Raw genomic sequence first — 9,639 nt, forward strand, 5'->3', positions numbered from 1 at the left:
CAATTAACGAAATAACATATAATTAAGTGAAGACCTATTTTCGCTCCTGGCGGGTCTCTCACAGTCTCATCAGCACAGCGAGCAAGACACAACACGCTCTGTCCCCACGACGCACGCTCCCTTGTACAGTGCAGAAAGCACATGGATGTGCGCGAGCCCCACAGGATTTGGGTTGCACAAAGAGAAAATTAAGCAGCCTCTTTGTCTGCGCTGAGTACATGCAGCAGTAAATTCCTCCCTGGTGCTGTCACTGGATCAGCTGCACTGATGTTACTTTGCAGCAGGAGGGAATGTCCTACGGCTTCCGGCCTGCTGTACTTGCCAGGGCAATAAGGGCTGGATAAAGCAGGCCTTGGAAGCCAGCTCCTGGAGAGCTTAAACAAGCTGCATCACGAAGCTTCAGCTCTACAAGATAGCAAAGCCCGCTGATCAGGGTTCAGACTAACAGTTACCTTACCTTTCCCTATTGAGAAAGGCCATACTCTGAATTCAGCTATGAACTATACAAAGTTCAGAGAGGCTTGCAGCTAGGCGCAGGGATTCCTGTGCATTGCTACTAGAGAGCACCGAAGACCATTGGCAAAGTAGAAGCTTTCCTTATGCCTACTTAGAGAAAAGATGATTTCTCACTTCATTCCTTTCTCGCTGCACTGGTTTCATAACCAAACTCCTATGACAATAATGGTAAAATAATAGTAATAATAGTAAAAATTATGAAGTAAAATGTTTCTAGAGGGTGAAATTATCTCTCTCCTATACAATGTTGTTCGTTCATCCCTATCCATCAGTTCCAAAAAAATACTGTTTAAACCCACCAAAATATAAACAGCATTGCACTGTCACGGAATGTTTAAAAACACCAGACAACAGAGTACAATAGTTACATGTTGTTCAACAACCTGACTGCATTATGAAATGTATCAGTGCGGGAGCATAATCATGGACTCAACGACAGATCAATATGATCATAGTTGAAGACCCTTTACTAGAGCATCAGACATAACTTTATACATTGGTTAAATCTGTACATGCGCTTAGCTATTTTACTTTTAGTTACACACATTATTCACATGCTGTCCATACGCCTAGTTACACTTAATGATTGGTTATATCAACACTGTACATGCGCATAAACATAAGACATAATTGGTTATACTAACTAAAACATGTGAAACTTGTCTCAGTCTAATTGGTCAAGATAAACTGCCGAATTGAGGTTGGTTGTGCCAAGTTCCCTTTATCGTGGAATGCGCACCTGTGTTCTTCTAATTGGCATCTTTCTTTTTTTGTCTTCTTGTTTATTCTGTTCAAGGCCTTCTAAAGGCGTCTGGAATCCTCTTGTGACCGTTAGCTAAATATGTGTCCACATATCAGTATGTTTTGCTCCTAGTTTAAGAGAACTTAGCCTCTGCCACAAAAAATTCCTTAAAAAGTGTAGACTATCGTGGCTGGGAATTCACTGAGGTAGCTTGTCTGGCTTTGGGGAAAGCAAATGTCTTGCAAAATTAAACAAACAGTATCCTGTCTGGCTAATTTAGGAGTGGTGCTGATAGGCTCTTAAAGAATTCCTGTGCAGCTCCATTCTTCTAAAAGAATGTCAGCCATGACATGGGAGCCTCTGGGATACATGAGAAAGTATGAGATATGGGGAGAAGGAAAGGAAGTAAAAAGTTTTTTTAAAAAATACCTGGAGGATGCTATCCCCTCCACAGAAAACCAAGATCTTGAGGTTCCACTACTTACATGAAAATGTCCAATTAATAAGCTTTGTCTATATCAAGATGACCCTGTATCCATGGGGCTGAACTGGCGGATGATGATGTAATTTTTTTTTCCTCCCTCACAGAGAGAATATGAAAAGTACAGACACGTGTAAACATGCTTGCTATACCTTTCATTAACAATTTCAATTGCTTGGAAATTTCTGTTCCAGCTGGCTAAGATAGGCTTGGAAATCAAATAGCTTGTATAGTCTTTCCCCCTTTAATTGATATGTGAAGAAAGACTGTATAGAAATTATTTTCGCATAGTGAAGAAAGAAGGCAGCACAAACTTTGCTTTTCTGACATAATACCAATTCTGTAATGTTACTTGTTAGCTTTTTTTGGTTTTTACCACAGCTGCTATCTCATCTCATCTGTCCCACTGACAAATGGTGCAGGAACTCCCTAGCAGCAGTTTTACCTGCTTCTGGGGAGTACCTACTGCATTTGTTTTGAATTCTGTTCATTTCATCAGGCTCTTCAGAAAATCAAGACGGCCAACACAACAAACCAGAGAAGGATATACTAATTTTGAAATTCACTACTCCTCCTATAAGTAGGTGATGTTGCACTTCAGGCTTACTGACAATATGGTATCATTTCCCAGAGCAAGGCTGGAACCTGTTTATATCATGATGCTTCTGTCATGTCAGATACCCCTTGACATGGGCAGAAATTTGCCTTGAGAAGGACCTAATTTTTTTCTGCATGGATTGGGCTGGTCAAAGGGAGTTCACACTGTTGATCCTGGTAACAGTGACAGACAAGAGAGTAGGTGGATATATTCATTTGGAAAAACTTCAAACATACCCTTGCAGTTGCTTTTCCTTTTCTTTTTCTTCTTCTCTCTCTCTTTTTTTTTTTCATAAGCAATATGCAGGAAATGACACCTAACTATACTACAACTGGTTCTGCCAGTTCTATGAAAACATGCCTCTTAAAAGATGATTAAGGATTCAAATTAGGTCAGAGTGAACTCATAGGCCTGTAGGTGTCATTTGAAAAGTGGAGTGTTCCCTCATAGGGAGGCAAATATAAATAAAATACAAACTAATTTCTCTAAGGTCTCTGAGACGTCTGCAGCCCTTGTAAAACTGGAAAGGTTCATTTTAGACAAAGGGAGCAGCAACACAAGTATGGCATTATCATCAAAAAAGAGGAAATAGAAAACATCTGTATTCACCTGGAAAACAAACAAAGCAATAGATACTGATGAAATAAGGCAGGGTTTACCACTACAGTTAGTGTATTTTATCCTGTAAGGATCTCTGACAGCTTTGTGCTAAGGGAGCTGAGGGACAGTATTTCCACGAGAAGCATATAAATGGCAGAACTTCCCCTGAAGGAACTGGTCATATATGTGCCAGCCATAAGGCAAGAGAAGGCCCTAAAATAGAAGGTAAGAATCCTGATGGTCAGTTCTCTGCACAGCCCAGTAGGCAGCAAATAAGTACAGAAATATCCCTGAACATGCCAGTCATGTTTAATAAATACATGCTGTAACTCTGTAAAAGGTTTTCTATAACATTTCTAAGGTAACGGTGAAGAGCATTTTAGCTTTTATCATTAAGAACTATGGGATGACTTGTTGGAAAATAAAGCTTTAAATTCTTCTAAAATTTAGATTATTAGTTCTTCAGAACTAATATGTTTCTGTCTGGTTTGTCATTAAAGAAATTTGTGAACTCCTTAAGGGTAAAAGTATTTATAGTACAGTCTTCTGCACCTGCCCTGATCTATAATCCAAGGGTCTACTCAGATACCACACCAAATGCTAAGAAGCTCATGACCTAACTCATGACCTAAGATCTTAAAATAGCTCTGAGAAGGTCTTTTTTTTGTCTTCCCCCCCACCCCCCCCACCCCAAGACTCCTTTCACCCTAATTACACTTCTGTTACTCACTACTTTTCAGCTGAGCAAACAAGTCTCCCAAGGTTTTGTATTGTGTTTCCTTTTTAAATCAGATTTGCTTTAGCTGGTAGTTATGAATGACTAATGTAATTCTCTGAAAAAATAAACAAAAAACAAGTAATGGAAAGACAAAAAAAAAAAATCACTTTTGGTAAGCTTTTTTCCCACATCCCTCTTTTTATAGCTTCAGAGAATTTTAGGCCAAAAAAGATAAATAGATAATTTAAAACTGTTTGCTTCTATTTATACATTGTTGGATTTATGTTCCACTCAGTGAAGTGTATACTGAAGCCACTTACTTGAATTTGACTAGAGTAATCTGGTGTTTAAAAAAATAGTCTTGGCAAAAAACACCCAGTCCATTTTGATTTAAAGCATGCTATTGTGAAAAGGAAAAGAAAAACGCTGAAGAAGACAAGTAACAAAAAAGGGCAAGTAATATGTAATGTGGGGGGAAGAAAAAAGAAAGACTAAAACTAAGTGTACCCAGATACCAAACTGAAAAGAACTGTGAATCAACAAATCCAAAAGGAAGTGACTCTCTCCTGGTGAAAGAGCCCAGTCATAACCTTACACTGGTGCAGAAATTGCATTACATTTCATGCATCTCCTCTGATTTACACTAGGACAAATTATATCAGACCCAGTTCTACTGACTGTAAGGTGAGAAAAAAGTTGTAGAAAGACCCACTGACCTGGACAACAAGGTGGCCTATACCTTCAAAAGACACAGTTCCATCCTTGTTAAGCAGTTCTTTTGCCAATGCTTTGAGCTATATATAGATAAATACACTATCGTTGTAACATCTACTGCCACATCTACACGATTACAAGTTGTACTGAAGTATAGCCTTGCAGTTTTGTCGGGCATTCTTTTTTTTCCTGGCAGAACAAAGAACAGTTACCATTACACATCCTTAACAGATTTATGTTACTGATCTTATTGGTACAGTAACATGTGATGACAGTAAATAGTAGAACAGAGCAGCAATGGAAGAAAGGAGACAAAAAACCTACTAGTATTTCTGATGTCCACCCCTTCACACAACAGCACAGAGGCAGATGCTGTAGACACATATCAGGGCAGACAGCTATTTCCCTTCTCTCGGCTGCAGCTGAGAAAACTGAAAGTGTTTTACAAATGTCTTGAAATCATATTGCAGAGTTCATAGCAGGGAAAGTACAGCAGTAGCAACTCCTGCAGCACAGAAGGCTAGAAAAGCAAAAGCTGTTCCAGTAAGTGAATCAGCAGAAGCTTCTGGGCTGTATATGTGAGCACTCCTCTCCTGCCAGGAATTAGTTTTTGTTTTGTGGAGGTTCTCAGTTGTCACACAACAAGCCATCCATCTGAATTTGGACAAGGTGTAGGAAAATATGTCCACATTCATGCAGCCTAAATTCAACCTACCTGCCTATGACTGATGACCTAGGAAACTAGATAGAAGTCTTCAGAGATTCCTAACCAAGAAATACCAGCATGGGGAATTTCTGCTGTGTGAATCTGGCTCTGGGAAAAACATATTTTCTGATAGCAAACAGTTATCATTACACTTGATCTTCAGCAATTATTCCATTCCAGTCAAAGACTGTGTATAGCTCAAGAAAATAAACGAGTAATTAAATTGTCAAAATGCATTATATAAGCCTACAAGGTACAGAGGTTACTTCTGGAAGACAGTAAACTTTCTTATCTGATCTGAATATTCACCCTTCTGGTGGGAAGATCCTGAGAACCTAACTCACTGTGCCTTTAAATAGTGTAAATTTTTGCCATCAGCTAACCCTGCCAGGTCTGGCCAAAGTTTTCTTATTGCCATCAAGACTACATCCACTGGGGAACAAAAAAAAAATTCAAAAAAGAAAAGAAAAATTGTCTACTGAATCCTAGAGAAGTTTTTTTCTCTAATCTGTTCTGAGTCTTTTTTCTGGGAGGAGAGAAAGGGAAGAAAGGTGCATTCAGCCTTATTTTATAAACTATCATTCATCATGTAGCAGAACAAATAATACTTTATCCCCTTCACTTCAGGCCTTATATTTGTACAGCCTGAAACTTGCTGCCACAGCAAGAGAACTGTGAAAGTGCTTAGTCTCAGTTCAGGAAATAAGAGTGTAGCCCAGGTGCCAATTCTATCCTTCCGACACCTATCTCCATGTATCCCACAACCTTAGCTTGTTTTTTCCTATACTCCCTGATAGCAAACATTTATTTCATACCACTGAGATCTTTCAGCTGGCAGCTTGACATGTTATTAGCATGACAGATGAGTTTCAGCAATAGTAAACACAATAAATCCAATCCACTGGAATAACAAATACATATTCATCTGTCCTCTCATTAGTTCCTTATCCTTTTTCTTTGTAACCCTAAAACCTTTCACTAATTACTTGGCAGTTAATGCTTTTCTAGTTGAAGAGCTTACTTGATGTTCCCATTAGTCTTCATGCTATTTTTGCTGTGGAAAGCTGTTTGGACAGAATTCATGGGTCTGTATAATTTACATTTACATGCTCCTCCCTGCCTCAATGAAATAGAAAAAATAAATTCCCAGATAATTTTCCTGGAATTAATCCTCATTTGAATGTACTTCCTCAAACCTCAGAAGACATACTTTTATGTCCCAATGTAAGAACAAAATTACCAGATGCAAAGGGAGTATCTGATATAACAAGTTGTTGAATTCCATGAAGAATACCATTTTTCTTCAGAGTTAGTTAAAATTATCTTACATACCATGATGCCAAAATGAATAGCTTTCCATTTGCTTGGGAAATCTCCACAAGAATGTTGGATACAAGACTGCCATGGGATTGCCATACAACTGCCCTTGGGTAATAGCAGAGAGAAGATCCTCTGCATGCCCATCGCAAAGGTACTATAATAGTTGATGCAGTAACCACATCACGCATATTTCAGCATGCAGGTGGCAGTTTCAAACACTAAGATCATTGCAGATCATTAGAACTCACAGCTCCTTTTCATTCTGAAGGTAAAATGGCATCCGTATTTCAAATTTCCAGATCAATTTTACTGAGCAACACATTGTTTTGGAATCTGTCTAGAACCTGGTGTCACACCTCTCCCAGCTAATCACTGGCACTGTAACAGCGGTTAGCAAAACATCAGCTTGCAGGTGCTAACAATAAAACCATTTGAAGCGGTAATCCTCTGCATGTCAATGTGTTTCACATCCATCTCAACCATCCCATGGTCTGCATGAATTGTTACTCAAGTAGAATTGAAAACTGGCACTCAAATGGCATAGCTGCTACAGCTGGATAACAGGCTAGGAGCCAGCCAGAAGCTAAAGTTTCATTAGAAGTTATTTTAGCATTCATTTGTCTACAGGGACAACAAGCTTAGCAAACAATTAGACTTTTGCTAGAGCCCTCTGCCAGAGTGACTCTTGAAAGTTCATGGCTGAAGTTAACATTTTACAAAGAATCAACTGCACACTTTTCCAGTGCAGCCAACAGTGAGTTTAAGCAGCGGCAGAATTCCCCAGTGGCCTTTATTGCAGAAGTTTTACTTTGTTGATTACAATTTCACTTCAGTTGTTTATGAGGAAGGATAATAATTTCTAACTGAGGCTGCATGACTTTATGTTCTACTTCTGACACCAGCGTATCAAACACAAATCCTGATGAAGCTGAAGGCTGCTCACAGCTTTTCTTCTTTAGCATGCATCTCTAGAGTAAAGGCTTCAAAAATACAACTGCTCAGAGTTAGTGAGATTTAGATATTCTGGACTCATTCATCTGGGCTATAGAGATGAGTGGAACTGCACATTCTGACTCATTTCATCACCGACGGAATGAGATTCTGCATGCCAACAGCTACTCCCTCTAAAGACCTTGTTGAAAACCAACAACTGCTACAAGTCCAAGATGTGTGAAACAGAGGCAGTTTTTGGGTCCCTGACAAGTTGCCAGTTCAACTTTTGTATAGGTAGCTTTTATTTTTTGCTGTTGCCCCTGATAACCTGAATGGTTTTCAAGGCAAGATCTGGCCAGCGTTCACTCATCGCTCCTGCTTTTATTAATAAAACTGGTAACATTGAGCAGATATGTAACGTGCACACTGATGCCAAGTAAACACTAAGGAAAAAAAATAGTGAGTTTTTAGACATTTTACCAATATATTTGAATTTGAGTGTGTAACAGGTGAGTTGTGTTTTAAGATCTGTTGGTTTGCTGAAATAAATCCTGTGTCAAATGTTGGGGTTGATGCTGAGCAGATAAACCTTAACTTTATTAGAAAAGCAACCCACTGTGCTGTTGTCAGGACTGTTGCACAAAATAGAATTGTTTCACACATTATTTTCCTCACAAAAGCAGAGCATTAATGTCATTCTGTTGTTTTCCACAATGGCTCAAATCAGAAAAGTACAATGTACACATCACATATGACGTTCACACTAAGTACTTTTCAAACTACTTTGCTATAAAGCAAGATATACATGCCTGTTCCTATAATACTCCAGGGTATAAATGCATTTCCTGTACTCAAGGCAATGATATATTTAAAACTTACTGGTATTGTTGTTATTTTTTTTTTCCCTTCCCACAGCATCACTTATTACCAGCTACACTTTGCAGACCCTTTGGGCATGTATGTATCGTATAATGAGCACCCTGTAAAAATCCCCAAGCAAGTGCTAACCAAGTTAGAACTGAAAGAAGTTTAGCTGCACTAGTACACCAAGGTATACAGGCTAATTAGCACTTACAGCACTGCCAGGTCCAAACTCTGCTTAGTATCTCTGCATGATATTATGCTGCCCAATGTAGAACCAGCAGGTTGCTTGGAGCTAAAGCTGGGATTGCTAATATGGGGCTCTTCTCTGCAGAGTAGACCTGATCATTGTTTTCTCTAATTAAACAGGGTATCTGCAGGACCTCCTCTGTTCTGCAAAATTACAACCTCAGGATGAATCTATAAGAAAAATACCAAGTTCTGGCTGTTGAGTGCTCTACAAACAGGGAAGATAATATTCTCCTGCACCGTATGTTAAAAATAGAAAGAATAAAAGATAACTTAGTCTGAAGTGTTATGTATAGGATATTTAATTTTAGTGAAAAATATATTTTAAAACAAAACCAATGGGATTCTTCTACCTCCAATCTGAGGTGAATTAATTCTCAGTATTAGTGTAGGACCTTGGTGTTGAGAATAAGCTCTTTGTATTTCTTTTTATCCTTTTTGAACTTTGTATGACTTTAAATTTCACTCCTTCCAACACATAGTTTATTTTGTTTAATAACTGGTTTTCAAAGCATGAAGACCTTGAGCTCAAGTATTTTGACAAAATGGTTGGGGGAGAATGTTTTGGGCTTTTTTTTCCCCTAAATAAGTAATTTATTCAATAAATGAAAATGGCAAGCTTCAAAAGAGCTTTGAATCTTGTTCTTTAAATTTTAATACGGTAAACTAGGACAAATGTAACTGTTTTGAGGGATTGGATTCTAAAAATAGTACATAATTTTCTTAATTAAAAGAGAAGTTTTATAAAAGCTCAAGTAACATTTGCAGCGATAAGAAGGAAGGAAAGAACCCTATTCTGAGTCAGAGATTGTCACTGATTCGCAGTCGGTGCCTCTGCCATGTCACTTACCTGCTTTGTGCCTCTAGTTCCGAGTCTGTATATTGTGAAAAAGTTTGAAACCACTTAAAAAATTGCTATTTGTGAAGCACTGTGAGAACTGTACACAAACTAAGTATATTGTCATCTTCCACAACACTGCTTGCTATCAAGGACATATCCTAGTTATTTCCAGCAATCTGTACAGCCCATCTTAGCATCAGTATCAAAGGAAGAGGGAGAAAATGTTACTAAAAGATTAAAAACATCAACATGAAGTATCATCAAAATCACTGGAACTAGAAACCATATGGAATCACACCAGTTCCTTTAACAGTCTTGTCTTCAAGATAATACAGCTGGTGACAAGAGGCTTAGACTAAC

This window comes from Accipiter gentilis, chromosome 10 (genome assembly GCF_929443795.1).
Source record: "Accipiter gentilis chromosome 10, bAccGen1.1, whole genome shotgun sequence".
NCBI classification, from domain to species: domain Eukaryota; kingdom Metazoa; phylum Chordata; class Aves; order Accipitriformes; family Accipitridae; genus Astur; species Astur gentilis.